The following is a 17,528-nucleotide window of genomic DNA, read 5'->3' on the forward strand; positions in this document are numbered from 1 at the left end:
TTCCTTAAAAAGTCCCTCCTCTTTTTTGTTCTGCGGAGCCAATCGGAATGTAGAACAGAAAATTGGCAGGACGGCTCGCCACACGGATAACAGACCAAATGTAATTGGACGAGCGATGAGCCAATCGTTTGACTGTCTAGCAGAAAAGGCGGGTTATAGTCCAATCGCCGCAGATAATTTTGAATGATTGCTGCAAGATCCAATAAACGACAAGCAATTTAGAAGTCACTGGAGATTGACAGATTTATTGACCAATGAAAGTCGAGCTTGTAACGACACGACATACTCTGCATCGCTCCTTTGTTCCTGATTTAATTGATTTCATTCCGAATTTCTCTCTTTGCACAAAGTGTGATACAGTCATTAAAAGCGAGTGAAGAGCGGTTTTAATTGGTATTCACTAATAAATTAGAGCTACACACACATAGAAGGTTCCTGAATTAGTAGCTCTTACACAACCCTCGGTTATTTAAGGTTATTCTTGTCACGTGTAGTCGAGCATGAGCACAGCAGCACATGTACAATGCATGACAGAAAAGGTGGGGGGAAATAACTTTTGCCCACAAGCCACATTTTTACCAGCGACTTATTTTAGCAGCCATTTTTTTACCAATTCAAATATACGAAATAACTAACCACATAGGCGAGTAATAGCAAAGGATTTAATCCTGTTAGATGCAATACTTAACTAAAATGTATTGAACTAAATGAAGAAGAACCCAGCCCTATTTGCTTTTGCACTGTGCCTGGCCTTGCAAGTGGGTTGCACAATTGTTTTTCGGATCCCAGTTTGGGCTGCCCCAAAGTTTTCGTGCTACTGTAGGTTTCCTGTCCTACTTCTTTTTTGAAAATACTACAAAGAAATAATGACAAAAATAATTAATGAGAACACAATACATGAAACAATATAGGCTATTTCCGCAAACTTGCCGCAACTCTTCACTGTCACCAAATGTTTGCTTCAGGTTCACCACTAAAGAGTGGCAAACGTTTGACAAACATTGGCAGGGAATACAAGCTCATTTGCTTGTGGAAAATAATGAGTGGCAAGTTTGTAAGAACTCTAGATTTTTTGTAATCCACAGTTTTCGGAAATTGAAAACAAGCGTCTGTTATAAATTGTGGAACACTTCTGTGTTCAGGAAAAAGGTGGATAGGGGTTTTCAAACTTTTGATACCAAAGACCCACAAATATAATGATCCCCTTGCTAGGAAGGGCCCCCTTCTAAAAAATTAAAAAGGCAGCAATATATTTTCATGCAAAAAGACCCAGCTATACTGTGTGAGAAAAATAGTAAGCATGAAATGGTAACACTGCACAATAAGGTTCCATTCGTTTATTTATTTATTTTATATTTATTTATCCTTTATTTAACCAGGGGCCAAGTTGTTGACCGGTGGGGGTCTGCCCATGTCGCCCATGCCTATATCCACTACTGCCATTACATATAAAGTATACATGTTTAGAAAAACAAAAACAAATATTTTTTAGTCCTTTGAACGGAATGAAATTTTCTACTGAAATTTTCCCTCTAGCCCTCCCTTGTGACCGCCGTGGGTTCCCTAGACCCCAGTTAGAAAACCCCAGATAATCAAACCCTGATTTTTAAATTAACTGTATTTAACACAACTGCCTGCAACCATTTTGGTGTGCGAGGGAGCAGTGCTAAATTTGTAAATAAAGAGGTCCCGGATCAAAGTCTGGTGACGATTCCTGCTGTTTTTGTCAATGCTGACGTGTATTTAACACTCAATCAGCACTGCAAGTGAGCGACGTGACAAAAATTACATTACTTCTATTAAAATCTGCGAAAATCTCTAGTCTACTTAGCAAGATATGTGGCGTCGGACTCTTGCAGTGTTCACACACAGCTTTATAGTGATAGTAGTCTAGTTGTGTTGTGGCTAGGGTTGCCACCTGTCTCATAAAAAAATGGTATGGTCCCATATTTAAAGCTGAAATGATGCGTTTTCCTGCATTGAAAATGTTTTGGCAGTCGCAAGCACATTCAGTGATATCACTATGTAACACAATTTTTGTTCTTGGGTAGTAAGTGTTATTTCCTAATTGCATATGCCTCAAAAGTATAGAAAATGGCTATTATTCCCCACAAACTTTGCTTTTGTGACCAGGACAGTGATATTTTGAAATTTACATATTTCAAATGAGAAAACGGGCAGATTTGGTTTTGTTCACATAAAGTCAGAAAAATACAACATGAATCCAAAATCCTTCTTTATCTTTGGTCCAACGAAGACACCGGCTTTGACCTTTGCCTCAGACAGCTTAGGGAAGAAGTCTTGAAGGTACTTGAAGGCTGTCGACTCCTTATCTAGAGCTCTGACAAATTGTTTCATAAGGCCCAATTTGATGTGCAGTGGTGGCATCAGCATCTTCCGGGGGTCCACCAGTGGCTCCCACTTGACGATGTTCCAACCCACAGAGAACTCGGTCCGCTGTGGCCAGTCCCGCCTGTGGTAGTGCGCCTTGGTGTCCCTGCTGTTCCAAAGGCAAAGATAGCAGGGAAACTTGGAAAAACCGCCTTGGAGACCCATCAGGAATGCCACCATTTTGAAGTCTCCTATGATCTCCCAGCTGTACTCATCATACTTCAAGGCATCCAGCAAGGTCTTGATGCTGTTGTAATCCTCTTTGAGGTGCACCGAGTGAGCCAGGGGAAGAGACGGGTACTTGTTACCATTATGGACCAGCACGCTTTGAATATTACTTTAGTATAAATATATGTTAATTTGGATTCATATGTTGTTTTTTCTGACTTTATGTGAACGAAAAGACACAAATTCGCCTGTTTTCTCATTGGAAATAGATACATTTCAAAATATCACTGTCCTGGTCACAAAAGCAAAGTTTGTGGGGAATAATAACCATTTTCTATACTTTTGAGGCATAAGCAATTAGGAAATAACACTTAACCCAGGAAAAAACAAACAGACGTTACAGTGTATTCATCTCGCATTCAGCACTTTAAAAACATTAAATATGCCTCTTATCTGAAATGTGCATCCGAGCCGTTCGATTGAAGCCCCGGTTTTTATACCGCAGTAAATATAGTTTGCGGCTTGATATTTAGACTTCTGTTGGCTATATATCCACCATGCCCTGTTGTAGACATGTAAAAAACACTGCATGTTATTCTTCATGATTTGTGAATTTGTGTGACATGGTCCTCTAATCCGCAATCAGTGTTATTTTTAGTGGAATACTTTTTTTTTTATAATGCATACGACTATATATCCAAAAGCGGAACAACTAGAAGAGTAAAACCGCTCTTGTCTTGACCAGTTGGTTTGTGAATTTTTGTCACAGCACAGTTTTTGTCTGTCAACCCTTGTTAAGTTGGTGATAATGGCTTTTAATGGCTTTTTCCAGTTAACACGCAGTCTGGGTTCATGCACATTCACTCGTTTTAGAACCTGATTTTTAAAAACTTTCACAGTCACATTTGATCGTGTTTGATTGTGTCTTGTTGCTCGATCACATTGCCTTGTGAAATAATAACAAATACAGTACGTGTCAATGGAGTTATAATCACCTAATAATTCTAAAAACTGTCCACTTGGAGAAGGAACTCTAGGCTCAAATAGACCATACTGATTTGTGTATTTTTTCACAATAAAGTTTTTGTCTTTTAACCCATGTTGGAGTTCTTGAGTCATCAACTCACCAGAAAAAAAAGTGGTAAAACACTAATTTCACACAAAACTGGATTTGTGAAAGTTTTCACAAATTTATTTCACTCATTTTGATGGCTTGGCATTACGCATTGGCATTGTGAAATATTAATTGTCAAAGCTATAAAAGGATTAAATGTCTTATAATTGTAAAAAGTAATATTAGCCTCTTTTCCACCATCTAGCCGAACGGTTTTCATTGCAAAATTGTGTCATTCCATGCTGATCCGGGCCTGTTGGCATGGTTACAATTTCTTTGTCTGAAATTAGGATTGGAATGTATGTAACAAATACGTCAGTTGGCGACGGCATGAGATAAACATTGATGAGAGTGCACTATAGAAGAAGATCACATGTACTATACTAGTTAAACCATCATCATAAAGGTGAATTATGGACCGGGCCAACATTGCCAGTGCCCAGGGGCCCTTGACTGCTAGGAGCCTGGGGGACCCTGGGCCGCAAGGTCTCGTGGCCCATCAACTTAAAATAAATATATGGGCCCCAAAGCCTAGACAAGGCCCCTTCAATAGGGCCCTGTGACTGTGAGGGCCCCAGGCGTCTTACAGGGCCGCTTTGCCTCCCTGTTTCTAATTAAATTATTTTGAGCCACTCCTTAACAGCACTCGTATCATATTTGTTACATGACTTTGTAAAGCCTCAAGATGTAGATTGGAATGCAGTTGCAAAAAAAGTCATATAAATAAAAGAGCCTGCTCCTCTCTCGCTGTTGCTTTTGTGCTAATGATTCACACGCAGGATCATGATTATATCATAATCATCGGGTTTTGCAAAAAAATTTCACTCAAACTGTTATCCTGATAATATCATTTGTAATGAAAAATAAACTATTAAAATTAGAAAAATCGGCACAGCTATTGACCAGGAAAATAAAAAAAGGCACTCCATGTCAAAAAGGTTGCAGACCCCTGCTCTACATCATCAACATAATCAAAACTTGGCTGAAAACCCGATTCTATGCAATGCACTAGATGTCTATTGCCTCCTGGTGAAAAATTCTGTACTCTTCTGGAAGAAGAAGATCTTGTAATTTCATTTCCAAAATTTCCTAAAATGTGATACAACAGGGTTTTGAGGTATATCTCTTTATCATCATTACATTATATCCATGCCCACCACAATAAAAAATAAAATAAAAAAGGAGCCTTGAAAATACTGACATAAACTTTTATAAGATAGGCCTATATTTAAAGTGTGAACAGCTAGTTATTTGACATACAGGTGCATCTCAATAAATTAGAATGTCGTGGAAAAGTTCATTTATTTCAGTAATTCAACTCAAATTGTGAAACTCGTGTATTAAATAAATTCAATGCACACAGACTGAAGTAGTTTAAGTCTTTGGTTCTTTTAATTGTGATAATTTTGGCTCACATTTAACAAAAACCCACCAATTCACTATCTCAACAAATTAGAATACATCATAAGACCAATAAAAAAAACATTTTTAGTGAATTGTTGGCCTTCTAGAAAGTATGTTCATTTACTGTATATGTACTCAATACTTGGTAGGGGCTCCTTTTGCTTTAATTACTGCCTCAATTCGGCATAGCATGGAGGTGATCAGTTTGTGGCACTGCTGAGGTGGTATGGAAGCCCAGGTTTCTTTGACAGTGGCCTTCAGCTCATCTGCATTTTTTGGTCTCTTGTTTCTCATTTTCCTCTTGACAATACCCCATAGATTCTCTATGGGGTTCAGGTCTGGTGAGTTTGCTGGCCAGTCAAGCACACCAACACCATGGTCATTTAACCAACTTTTGGTGCTTTTGGCAGTGTGGGCATGTGCCAAATCCTGCTGGAAAATGAAATCAGCATCTTTAAAAAGCTGGTCAGCAGAAGGAAGCATGAAGTGCTCTAAAATTTCTTGGTAAACGGGTGCAGTGACTTTGGTTTTCAAAAAACACAATGGACCAACACCAGCAGATGACATTGCACCCCAAATCATCACAGACTGTGGAAACTTAACACTGGACTTCAAGCAACTTGGGCTATGAGCTTCTCCACCCTTCCTCCAGACTCTAGGACCTTGCTTTCCAAATGAAATACAAAACTTGCTCTCATCTGAAAAGAGGACTTTGGACCACTGGGCAACAGTCCAGTTCTTCTTCTCATTAGCCCAGGTAAGACGCCTCTGATGTTGTCTGTGGTTCAGGAGTGGCTTAACAAGAGGAATACGACAACTGTAGCCAAATTCCTTGACACGTCTGTGTGTGGTGGCTCTTGATGCCTTGACCCCAGCCTCAGTCCATTCCTTGTGAAGTTCACCCAAATTCTTGAATCGATTTTGCTTGACAATCATAAGGCTGCGGTTCTCTCAGTTGGTTGTGCATCTTTTTCTTCCACACTTTTTCTTTCCACTCAACTTTCTGTTAACATGCTTGGATACAGCACTCTGTGAACAGCCAGCTTCTTTGGCAATGAATGTTTGTGGCTTACCCTCCTTGTGAAGGGTGTCAATGATTGTCTTCTGGACAACTGTCAGATCAGCAGTCTTCCCCATGATTGTGTAGCCTAGTGAACCAAACTGAGAGACCATTTTGAAGGCTCAGGAAACCTTTGCAGGTGTTTTGAGTTGATTAGCTGATTGGCATGTCACCATATTCTAATTTTTTGAGATAGTGAATTGGTGGGTTTTGTTAAATGTGATCCAAAATCATCACAATTAAAAGAACCAAAGACTTAAACTATTTCAGTCTATGTGCATTGAATTTATTTAATACACTAGTTTCACAATTTGAGTTGAATTACTGAAATAAATGAACTTTTCCACGACATTCTAATTTATTGAGATGCACCTGTATGCAGCTTGCTCTGTCATTATAAAGATGCCATGGTTTTATATTACAAGCTATTATGATGCAATTTTACTATAACCTCCTGAGATAGCAAACGTCAATATAGTGTTTGGTGTATTAAAAAACATGATAATAATTGATTTTATATATATATATTGTATTTGAAGTGCTGAATTGTAATGTCATACATTTCTATAGAGCAAGGAGAGGAAGTTATCATGGCCAAACTCACTAATATTTGGCATCACTGTAAATCCCAGAGTGTTCTCTAAACATGCTATATCTGCATGTTTGCCCTACATTATAAACAAATAACTTGCCTTTAAGAAAAGTATTGATTAAACTAGATTTGTAAAGATTGTCGAGACAATCTTGGTTTGACAAAACCTTTAAAGTTTAAAATAAAGCATAAGCATTCCAAAACAAACTCAGCTCATTTGAACATTGTGTCAATGTAATGTAGTCTTGGGGATTTGTGGCCACTTTGAAAGCAAAAATTATGCCTTCGCAGGGCACTTGGTTGGGAGTAATAATAATGGTAGCCAAGCTGTAGGGTCGTTCCAAACAGAATTTCCAGTCAAATAAATTGAATACATCTGATTATACAGGTGAAGACCAGTTTTACAAAAAACTAATATTTGACCATACTTTCTTGTTTTCATGTCTTTTATTTTTAAGTTTAGTTCCTGTTCCTGTTCAGGTCATGTGGTTTCATGTCATGTGATTTCCTGTTTCCTCATGTGTTCCTGGTCATGTGATATCCTGTTCCCCTCCATGTTCATGTGTCTTGTTTTCATTGATTCATTGTCTTATTTTTAGTTCAGTCTTGTGATTGGTCGTCTTGTTTACTTGTTACCCATGTCTGTGTATTTAAGCCCTCATGTTTGCCATTGTCTGTTGTCAGGTATTGTTTATGTAATGTTGTTTGGAAGTCAAGACTCTGGATTTCACGTTGGTGTAAATAAACACTGCACTTGGGTTCTACACTTCATCATCGTCTGCCTGTCATTGCCAGCGTTGTTACACATTTACATTTTACCTAAGGTACATAAATCCCTCACTAAAGTTCCTGGTTGCCCAATAATGTCTAGGATAGGATCACTGACTGAGCCTCTTTCCAACTTTATTGATGCCCATATTAGACCTCTGGTGACTCAACTGCCATCATATCTTAGAGGCACAAGTGATTTTCTAGAACAACTGTCTCTGGTTCAAATTGTTGATGATAATATCTACCTGGCAACTCTTGATGTGACTAGTCTCTATACTAATATTCCTCATTCTTTGGGATTACAGGCACTTAAGTTTTTTCTTAACACAAAAGAGAACAAATTGCCCCCCTCTGATAATTTGATAGAAATGGCACAATTGGTCCTTTCAAATAATTATTGTAGGTTTCAGGATGATTTCTTTTTACAACTTCAGGGTACAGCAATGGGGCAACTTTTGCCCATGATTACGCCAATCTTTTTGTGGGTTACCTAGAGTATCAATATGTCCATAACAATACAATTTTTTCTTCTAATGTTATTTTTTACCAATGTTAAATTTAATGGTAGTGAGGTGGAAGTATTCTCTTTTCGAGACTATTTGAATTCCCTGCATATTAACAAGTTCTGTCTTGAATTCAATCGGAGATCTTTAAACTTTTTAGACACATTGGTTTTACTTGAGAACAGAACACTTTCCACTTCACTCTATGTAAAACCTACTAACAAAAACAGTGTTTTGCATGCAAAGAGTTTCCACACAAGATCTTTGAAACGCAGTATACCTTATAGCCAGTTTTTACGACTGCGCAGAATTTGCAGCAATTTAGAGAATTGAGTGCCAAGCCAAAGTCTTGTACAATCAATTTATTCAAAGACAATATCCAAGAACAAAGAACAGTCATTCTTCATGCGTTATTTGTTCCACAACATACAGTCCTATTAGTGCTAAAGTGAAGGATATAATTAAAAAATATTTGTATGTGTTAACAGTTGATAATGTAGGCAAGGATCTATTTACTAACTTGCCTCTTTTTGTTCATTCTATAGGACAAACCATCTGGGACAGATTGGTTCACTCTGATTGTAACACAACAGTTGGATGGGATAAGACTCTTGAAGGTCCAAATGGTTTTCTTCCTTGCAGACATTGTCATTCTTGTCACAACTCCAAAAAGATTAACACTTTTGTTAGTTTTGTTACCAAAAAGCAATATAGAATTATTTGTTTTATTACTTGTAGTTCTACTAACATTATTTACCTTCTGACTTGTCCTTGTGGCTTGCAGTACATTGGCAAAACCAACAGACAACTCTGCACCCGCATTAATGAACATCGTAGTTCCATCTACAGAGGTGACCCAAAATCTCCGGTTGCCAGACATTTTAAGGAAGCCAGACACCCTATCTACACCTACCCTGTCTCTCTGTTTGTGGCATTTATAGAGTTACCTTGTCCTGCAGGTACTCGAATCTGGAACAAAGATTATTGCAGTGTGAAAGTCGATAGATTTTTCTAGTTAAAACAGAACAAACTCTTGCCCTTAATGAGACCTTACATCTTTCCTGTTTTCTGTTGGTGTCATTCCCATCCACCTGTTGTTGTTGTTGTTGTTGTTGCTGTTGTGTATACAATGGATTACTCCACCTATGTGGGCAGTACTTGTGTATCATTCATTTAGTGATTAAGTGATTAACTAGCCTTTTGTAATCCCTGATCATTATCTAGTAGCTCCAATCAGTGTCTGCAATCAGTGTAGCGCTTGATTTGTATGTGTATATACAGTATATATGCTATCTACATTGAAGATGTTAAGCACTGAAGATAGTCCATAATTGCTAAATTTTCTTTTCTATTTTTCTTTTATTTATTTTTTGTGTGTGCACGCTTAGTACTCTTGTTACTATACATTGTAAATCTTCAGTAAAACATTTTTCTCAATGGATCTTGGAATTTGAACCCTTATTTTTTCCTTTTTATTTATTTATTTATTTATTTATTTTATTGCAATTTTTATGGCCTGGTGTGTGGATTCCTTTTTTCCTTCTTTAATAAAAAAAAAATTACCATTATTTTTGAGCTCCACACCTTTCAGCCTTCCAAAGCTCACAGTGGAGGGTGAAGTCTTTGAAGGGAAAAGAGTATAGGGATGATCACTTCTGAATAGAACGCACCCCATAATTCAGATGAGTAAGAACAGATATAGCAGCGTGAGCCAGAACTGCCTGAACTCTTTGCAGAGTTTGTTGGATGAAGCTTACAAATGTGAAAGTTAGTTATATACAGTTCCATCAAATATCTTTTAAACATAAGCAATAATGCAGTGTGTATATTTGAAAGAATTTAGTTTTTATTTCGATACACACAACGGTATAATCAGATTATAGTGGTTATGACAGGTAGTTTTAAATTAGTTGGCACTGTTACATTTATAATCAGCATTTTTCAGTGTGTACACTGCTTTACAACCCTCTACAGATACATGATTAGAGAACATTTTAATCACATTTTGACTTTTTAAAAATGTACAAATTCTTTATTGTAGCAATAATATGATGTCATTATGGTATCATAATGATGCCACTGTGTAAAATTTAATGTCAGCTACAGATTTTCAACAAAAAATAAGATGAAAATAGAATTACACATCTAACATTTAACTTGTACTATGAAAAAAATTGCCTGTCCATTGTGACATGCATGATTTACCTCAGTGGGTGTCAAAAATAATTATTATTATTTTATACTAATACTAATACTAGGTTAACTTTAGGTTTATGGAGCAGAGCTCTGCATGGGTTTCACCAAACCCATCCATAGATGCTGTAGGAAACAATTTGTTAAATTCTTTAATATTTAAAGTGTTTGATGAAGTTAAAATATTTTATAATTTCTATAATGTCCCTTTAAATATATGCACGTTCACACATTTATCACACATTTTGTTACATACTTGTTTTTGTATTCATAATTTGCAGTATTTACAATATTTACATTGAGTTTATATTGCTAAGTATAAGAGCGCTAAAATTGTATAATGCCTCTTTAGGAACAGCGACTGCTCAGCAAACGTGTTTCAGTTGAGTGTTTATTTATTTATTTATTTTACCACATCTGCCCTATGTGTGATTAGAATTAATTTTGACTGGAAATAACAGAAAGAGTATAAAAAGAGACTTAGGTGGGGCCCTAAAAGAAAATTGGCCCCAGGGCCCTCACTATTCATAATCCGCCCCTGGCCCTGCAAAGGCACAACGCAACTTTTCAGATAAAACGAGACTATTTTATTTTCCACATTTGTCTTGACAATCAAAAAACTGTGACGCCATTTTTCTCAGTTTAAGTGTTATACTGTATATACAGGCATGTAGCAAAATCAAACAAAGGGAGTCCAAAACAGACTACAGATCCATGAAGCCTTGCCCTCTAAAGGATCGAGCTCTCAACTCCTATTGGATGAGGCACACCACAGAACGTCCCTCAAACATGACATCATCAGGACTTCAAATAATTCTGAAATGCTTCCAGAGTTGCTTCCAGCGACTTCGTTCACCGAATACGGACATAGCTTTTTGCTGCTCTCAGGTGTAGCCTCGTGGCATAAGGAAGTAATGTCCGACTTGAAACTGTGGTCATACAATCTCCATCTCGCTGGACGAGTTGAGATTACTCTGTGTTCAACCAAACACTCTAACGGATCCGAAGGAGACCGCCGAGCAATTCGCATCTTCATCCGTTGGCCTACAGAAGTGAAGAGATAAAAGATTTCTCTTCCATCTTCAATCAAGTCGACATTTCTGAGTTCTCCGCCAGCCCGCCGAGAATCAACAGCCGTACCGCCCGCCGACAGCGTGAGGAAACGGCCCCCCGTCATCACCCGAGCCTCAAGGAACCGGGTCAAAGTTAAAGGACGGAGGAAAACACATTCTACCTGTGTCCTCATGCGATTCAAGTAAGAGGTTACGTCTGGGCAGAGATAGAATATTATAGTGTGTTATTCTTGTGTTTCAAGGTTTTTGCTTGTACAGTTTACGGACCGCCATGTCCGCTCATTATTAATACTCAGGGTATTAATTATCACGAATTTGATTTGCTGTATTGTGGTCCAACCAAATTGGATTGTTGTGCAATTTCGCCGTCGCGGGTGAGACAGAAACTGAGTTCATCCATTAGAGTCAAATAACGCAGGACTTTTACGAACCCCGCTCGTAAAACCGCGTCTCTGAGTGATGAACACGGCTGCTTTATCTCCAGCTATCGCGAAATCAGCTTTCAGGCTGTCACTTAATAATCTCTCTCTCTCTCTCTCTCTCTCTCTCTCTCTCTCTCTCTCTCTCTCTCACTCACTAACCACACTGACACACACGCACACACTCATACACACACACCTTATGTGTTATAGGATTATTTTTATTTCCATATCTAATCATATCACTGTTTAGTTTGTAGTTGTAAGTCGGAAGTTTCTTGACTGCATTGTATTAATTATTAATTGATATTACTGCATAAATAAACTTTGTTTATATTACAAAGAGAAGTGTTTTGGTTTGCTTTGCATACGCCTGTGTCATGCTGACAGGATGTCAGTGCTCGGATTCAAACCTTCATTCATTGTTTTCTTTCCCGAAAATCGATATTCTTTGGATGTCGATTTTCCTAAGAAAACAATCTAATATTGAGACTGTTTTAATATTTGGTTATTTGTCCCTGATTCCAGGGTGGTGCCCCGTCAATGTTAATCCTTATTAATATTCTATTGATTTTTGATAATTGATAATTATCTTTGATTGAATTTGAATGATCAATAAGCTAGTGTTAACTTTAATGTTTCATCGATGTTAACAATTAACGATTATCTTTGATAATTGTTGATTTAAAGGATTAAAAAAAGCTAACATTGATTCTCATCAATGTTCTATTGATTTGAATAATTAATCATTATCTTTGATAATGATTAATTATTGCTAATAACCAAACTTGCTCCTAAACGTAGCACACTACATTTACTGGAGTCCCATATGAGGTTTTAATGAGTTAGATCCAATTAATTAATTTAAATATTGATTAATAACTACAGAAATAATTATTAATTATTTCTGATAGTAACACTGATCTAAACAACCAGTAAAGCCCTACACTTTTCTTGTGCTTAACATATATTGTGATATCTGAACCACAGGTGAACTGAATGTACTGAGCCAGCTGATTCAAAGATGAATGGAGTGTTAAATTAGTTAATTTCATTCTGGTTGTGTGTGTGTGTGTGTGTGTGTGTGTGTGTGTGTGTGTGTTCAGGGGAAGATACTGTATGCATCTATTGGTGAGCAGCACTGGAGACAGACAGACAGACAGACAGACAGTCGAGCAGCAGATAGCATGTGATTTACTCCACACTGATCACAGGCACAAATACGTCCTGAAAACTACATGTGCCCAGTGCACTCAAAACAAGCCTTCAGTTTATTTATATTCTCACTGATCACATAAGTATATGATAAGCATGCTGTTATTTTGCTTATATGTAAAAGTGACTTACAATTGTACAGTAAATAGAAAAAAACTGAAGACAGCTTAAATAGGAAGAAAAACACCACTGTTTCTTAGCTTTATATCTCATGCTACATATATGAAAGTGAATACCATTTTTGAAGATTTGTTCATATATTCATAAACATTTGCAATAAAACAAGTATTATATTTATGTTGCAGTTTAATTTCTTTGATAGATTAATGACTTAAAAATAAAAGGTATAGTAGGCTGTAATATAAATAAAACTCTTTTGATATGAAGTGTATAAACCTGTAATACACAAAGTAATCAGGGGGAGTGATTGGCTACAGTTGCGTATGTCACATCCACTGGTTCAGGAACAGCTGCCCTGGACTGCCTGACAAATTTGAGACTGGCATACTGCACTTGCACTGCCTGGAAAACAACAAAACACCCTAAACATCTGAAATGAATTCATGAATAAATATTATAATATGATAATGTAATACATTCAGAGCAGAAGAGCACCAAAAAAAAAAAAAAAAAAAAAGTTTACTAAAAACATACTGTATAAATGAGGGCTGGTATCTGACCCCACATGACAAAAGAAGTCAATGAAGAAGAAAGGTTTCTGTCCATTCTTACATCACTTTCTTGTTGATGCCGTTCTTATGCCACTGTTTTTATACTTATGCAATTCTTATGCCATTTTCTTAGTTGTCTCGTTCTTACGCCACTTTCTTAGTTATGCCGTATTTACACTATATTTATGCCACTTAGTTATGCCATTCTAATGCCACACTCGTATTTATGGTGTTATTTTGCCACTTTCTTAGTTATGTCATATTTACAACATTCTAATGCAGTTCTTATGACACTTTCTTATTTACACCCAGTGTTGGACTGGCCATTTGGAGCTCTGGGACTTTTCCCGGTGGGCCAGACCAGTATTGGGCCAGTCAATCGCTCCACTCTTATTTATTAAGTTTAGCCATTTACTGCTGTGCATGGACAGCACCTAATAATCCAAAAGTATGTTGAAACGCTGCTACCCGATTAAACCACACTACGCGAGAGCCGAGCGGGACCGGGCCTTCCTCGTAGCGCTGACGCAGCCCTGTGGTAAAAGAAGCACAAGATTTAAAAACCTTAAAGTCTCCGCGTAAAGCTTTTTGAAACCAGATTAAACAGCCCAACATTCTAAACAGCAGTGACGAGTTAAACTGGAAAACACTGTGTCATTCACGACGGTAATAACATTCTTTTCAATCCACACATCACCATACTTATTGCATTGCAGTTAGTAACACTATCTGTAGAAACTATGATGTTTTGGCAGAAATATTGTATATATTTGAAATATATGTCACAATAATTTTAATTATATGAAATATTGTATATTAGGGGAATATAAGTCACTTTTATGGCAGTTGTTTTTATAGTCTCTACATGAATATTGTATATCATAATTTTCAATTCCATAGTTTGTATTATAGAAACCATAATTGCATCTGGTAAAAAGGAACATGATTTTACCTGTGAATAACATGTTCTTACTAATACCACAGTTAAACGTTGGATAATGTGCAAGAACTGTGGTAAATGTTCATTAAGGCAAGTACAAAGGACAATTTAACAAGAGCTTAAGCCTGGACCCCCGTGAAATAAGGATGAAGCTTTTCGTCCTCTGTAAATATGTTCAGTTCTAATGAACTTTAATGGAAAAAGTTAATTCAATAATTAAGATCCTGATGAAAGATAAATATCATTTGCAATTCAATAATATCACTATATACAATATAATCAGTCCCCCCCCCCACCCCATAGATTTTTTTTGTCCCAGTCCAGCCTTGTTTACATAATTTTTATTCCACTGTCTTAGTTATATCGATCGAATGCAATTCTTACCCACCCTCAGATCTGTGTTTCCTTTCATACAGTTGCGGCAAGAGGCTGGCGAACAACCTGAAAGAGAAACACATATATAAAATTATGCGAAACATCAGCACACTTTCCAAAATATTCAACGTAAAGTCTACATATCTCTATGATAGGGATAAAACCTTCATAAGAGTATGATTTCTCTGCAGGGATATCTGTGCTATTTTAGCAGCTGGTTCACTGTTTCTTACCTCGTCTGTGAAAGAGGACACAAGTACAAAGTATACCGCAAAACCCACAAGCAACGTAAGCACACATCAAGAGTGTACTGCAGCCCACACTGTCTGATGCATCAGCAAAGCCCACTGCTTCAACATCTGAAACAAACAGCACAGGTTAACCAAAGCACAACAAGACTGATGAGGTGCAGTTTCACTGGAATCTGGAAAAAAAAAAATAAAAATAAAAAATAACAGAGAACAAAGACTAGCCCACCCTTTATGACTAGTAATAGGAATTCAAATTCGTTACTCATTAATATTAATGAGGTTATGTGTGGATAATGTAAACTAATCTTTTACTGTTTTAACAAATAGACATTCGTACAAGTAATTAGATTTTTTGAACCATACATTTAAAAATGTTAGTAAACACATGGATCAGTAAGTATTACCTAGGAAGATTGGTCTTTTGGTAAAGTTTTTGCCTCCAGTACAAGGAGGTTTGGATTCTAATCCACCCTGATATAACTTTTTTATTTAATAAACAAAGACTGCATCTGCACATTAGTGATTTTATACCATGAGCGGGGACCATAGACGGCAGGTGAATGAGGCTACCCCTAAAATGCGAAAGATTATTTTTTTTAACTGCAGGTAACGTTCACACTCCATAAAAAAAACTCCAGAAGAATAAATGATTTATTGTTTTTCACACAGATGCCATTACTCATATTGATCATTGTTTTAATGAAGGCTAGAGCAAGCATATTTCTGATTTGTTTTGTTAAATCGGCAATCTTGAATCATATGTAATAACCTCTGTCTTTCTTACCACAGTAAAATTAAATTGAAACGGAACCGCTTAGACCTGCATATCTGCTTAAATATAAGCAGTCCCACTCTGACATCAATTCGTCATGAAATGATTTCAAATGTTTTTGAAGTTAAGAAAAAGTCTAGTGGGGAGAGAGTCTTCTTCACAAGTTCAAGGAATGTGTAAGATGAATTCATTTTCATTATATTAATATCAGTGCTGGCCCTTTTCGAGTTTGATTGGGATGATTATTGATTTAAAAGTGAATTGATGTAGGCTCATTTAAAAAAATCTAAAAACGTTACAAACTTGGATTGACTTCTTTGCTACCATAATCTAATAAATAGGTTTTAATCCAAGAATTACACTACTTAATTTACTAGGAGTGGTGGTGGTGTAGTGTACTAAATCACTGAACTGGTAAGTAAAAGGTTGTTGGTTCAATCCCCACAACCATCACCACTGTGTCCTTGAGCAAGGCACTTAACTCCAGGTTGCTCCAGAGAGATTGTCCCTGTAATAAGGGCACTATAAGTCACTTTGGATAAAAGCGTCTGCCAAATGCATAAATGTAAATGTAGTTGTTAAAAATGTAAAATTAATTCATAATTATTTTTTAATTATACTGATCTAGGGTCAGCTTTTCCCTTCTCACTAGTAATAAAGGTTTGGACATGTGGTTGGGAAACTGATCATAGACCAGTAGTTACGAGCAATATTATCCCTGAGCAGCAATGAGAATTGTATTATTGTATTAATATAGAAATGCCCTTGCTCCGTGGCCAGGGGGAGACTAAGCCTCACACCATATATAAGGTGGGGACACATGTCTTTGCATTTTTATTTGTGATTTAACTGGAAAGGAGCGCAAGCTGCTCAACAGCGGAGCGAGAACAGTGCATGTCTGTTTGCACCAGAGAATATTGCCGCCCACTGTCACTCAATGCCACTGATAACAGCCACAATGAGCACTCATCAAAAAAAAAAAAAAAAACTCCAATGCTGGATCGCCACTTATTATAACACACACGAACTAAATGGAAACTTATGCACAAGAACCGGAGATGTTTCTTTTGCATTAACACTTAACCACCAAGAGGGAGAGACAAGATGGATATAGTGTGTTTGGATCACATGTGAAACAAGGATTGTGGCAGCGGGGGCGTGGTCGAGCGTCCGTCCGGAGAGAGAGAAAGTGGTAAGGGCGCTTACACCTGAGCTAAATTATGTCTAACACCTGTCTCTAATTCCAGTGAGCATGGGGAGAGCGGCATAAATGGCCATGCCACCAGTAGACAGAGAGAGAGTCAGGGACAAGAGACCTTATTGTGAAGCTGATGAGTTATTGTTGTGAAACAGTTGAATTATTATTGTGAAGCTGATGAGTTATTGAGAAGCTGTAAAGCGCTGATATTAATAAAGCCTTACTTGTGAAGAAACTGCTCTCCTGATTCTTCTTTTTTTTTTTTTTTTGATTTTCTCCCCTTTTTCTCCCCAATTTAGAATGCCTAGTTCCTAGTCCGCTCTAAGTCCTCGTGGTGGTGTAGTGACTCCGGGTGGCGGAGGACAAATCTGCGCATCTTATCACGTGGCTTGTGCTCAAAAGTTTGCATACCCTGGAA

The 17,528-nt window shown here is 37.2% G+C and overlaps 1 long non-coding RNA gene across 1 annotated transcript; it reads left to right on the forward strand.

The window, feature by feature from the left end:
• The first annotated feature begins 7,424 nt into the window (after positions 1-7,424).
• LOC127420798 (uncharacterized) lies at positions 7,425-8,903 on the forward strand. The gene is made up of 3 exons (XR_007893882.1): positions 7,425-7,553; positions 8,549-8,620; positions 8,788-8,903. It is a non-coding gene; the product is annotated as an uncharacterized LOC127420798 (long non-coding RNA).
• The last annotated feature ends 8,625 nt before the right edge of the window (positions 8,904-17,528 follow it).

The sequence above is a fragment of the Myxocyprinus asiaticus genome, chromosome 30 (assembly GCF_019703515.2).
Source record: "Myxocyprinus asiaticus isolate MX2 ecotype Aquarium Trade chromosome 30, UBuf_Myxa_2, whole genome shotgun sequence".
In the NCBI taxonomy this organism is placed as follows: domain Eukaryota; kingdom Metazoa; phylum Chordata; class Actinopteri; order Cypriniformes; family Catostomidae; genus Myxocyprinus; species Myxocyprinus asiaticus.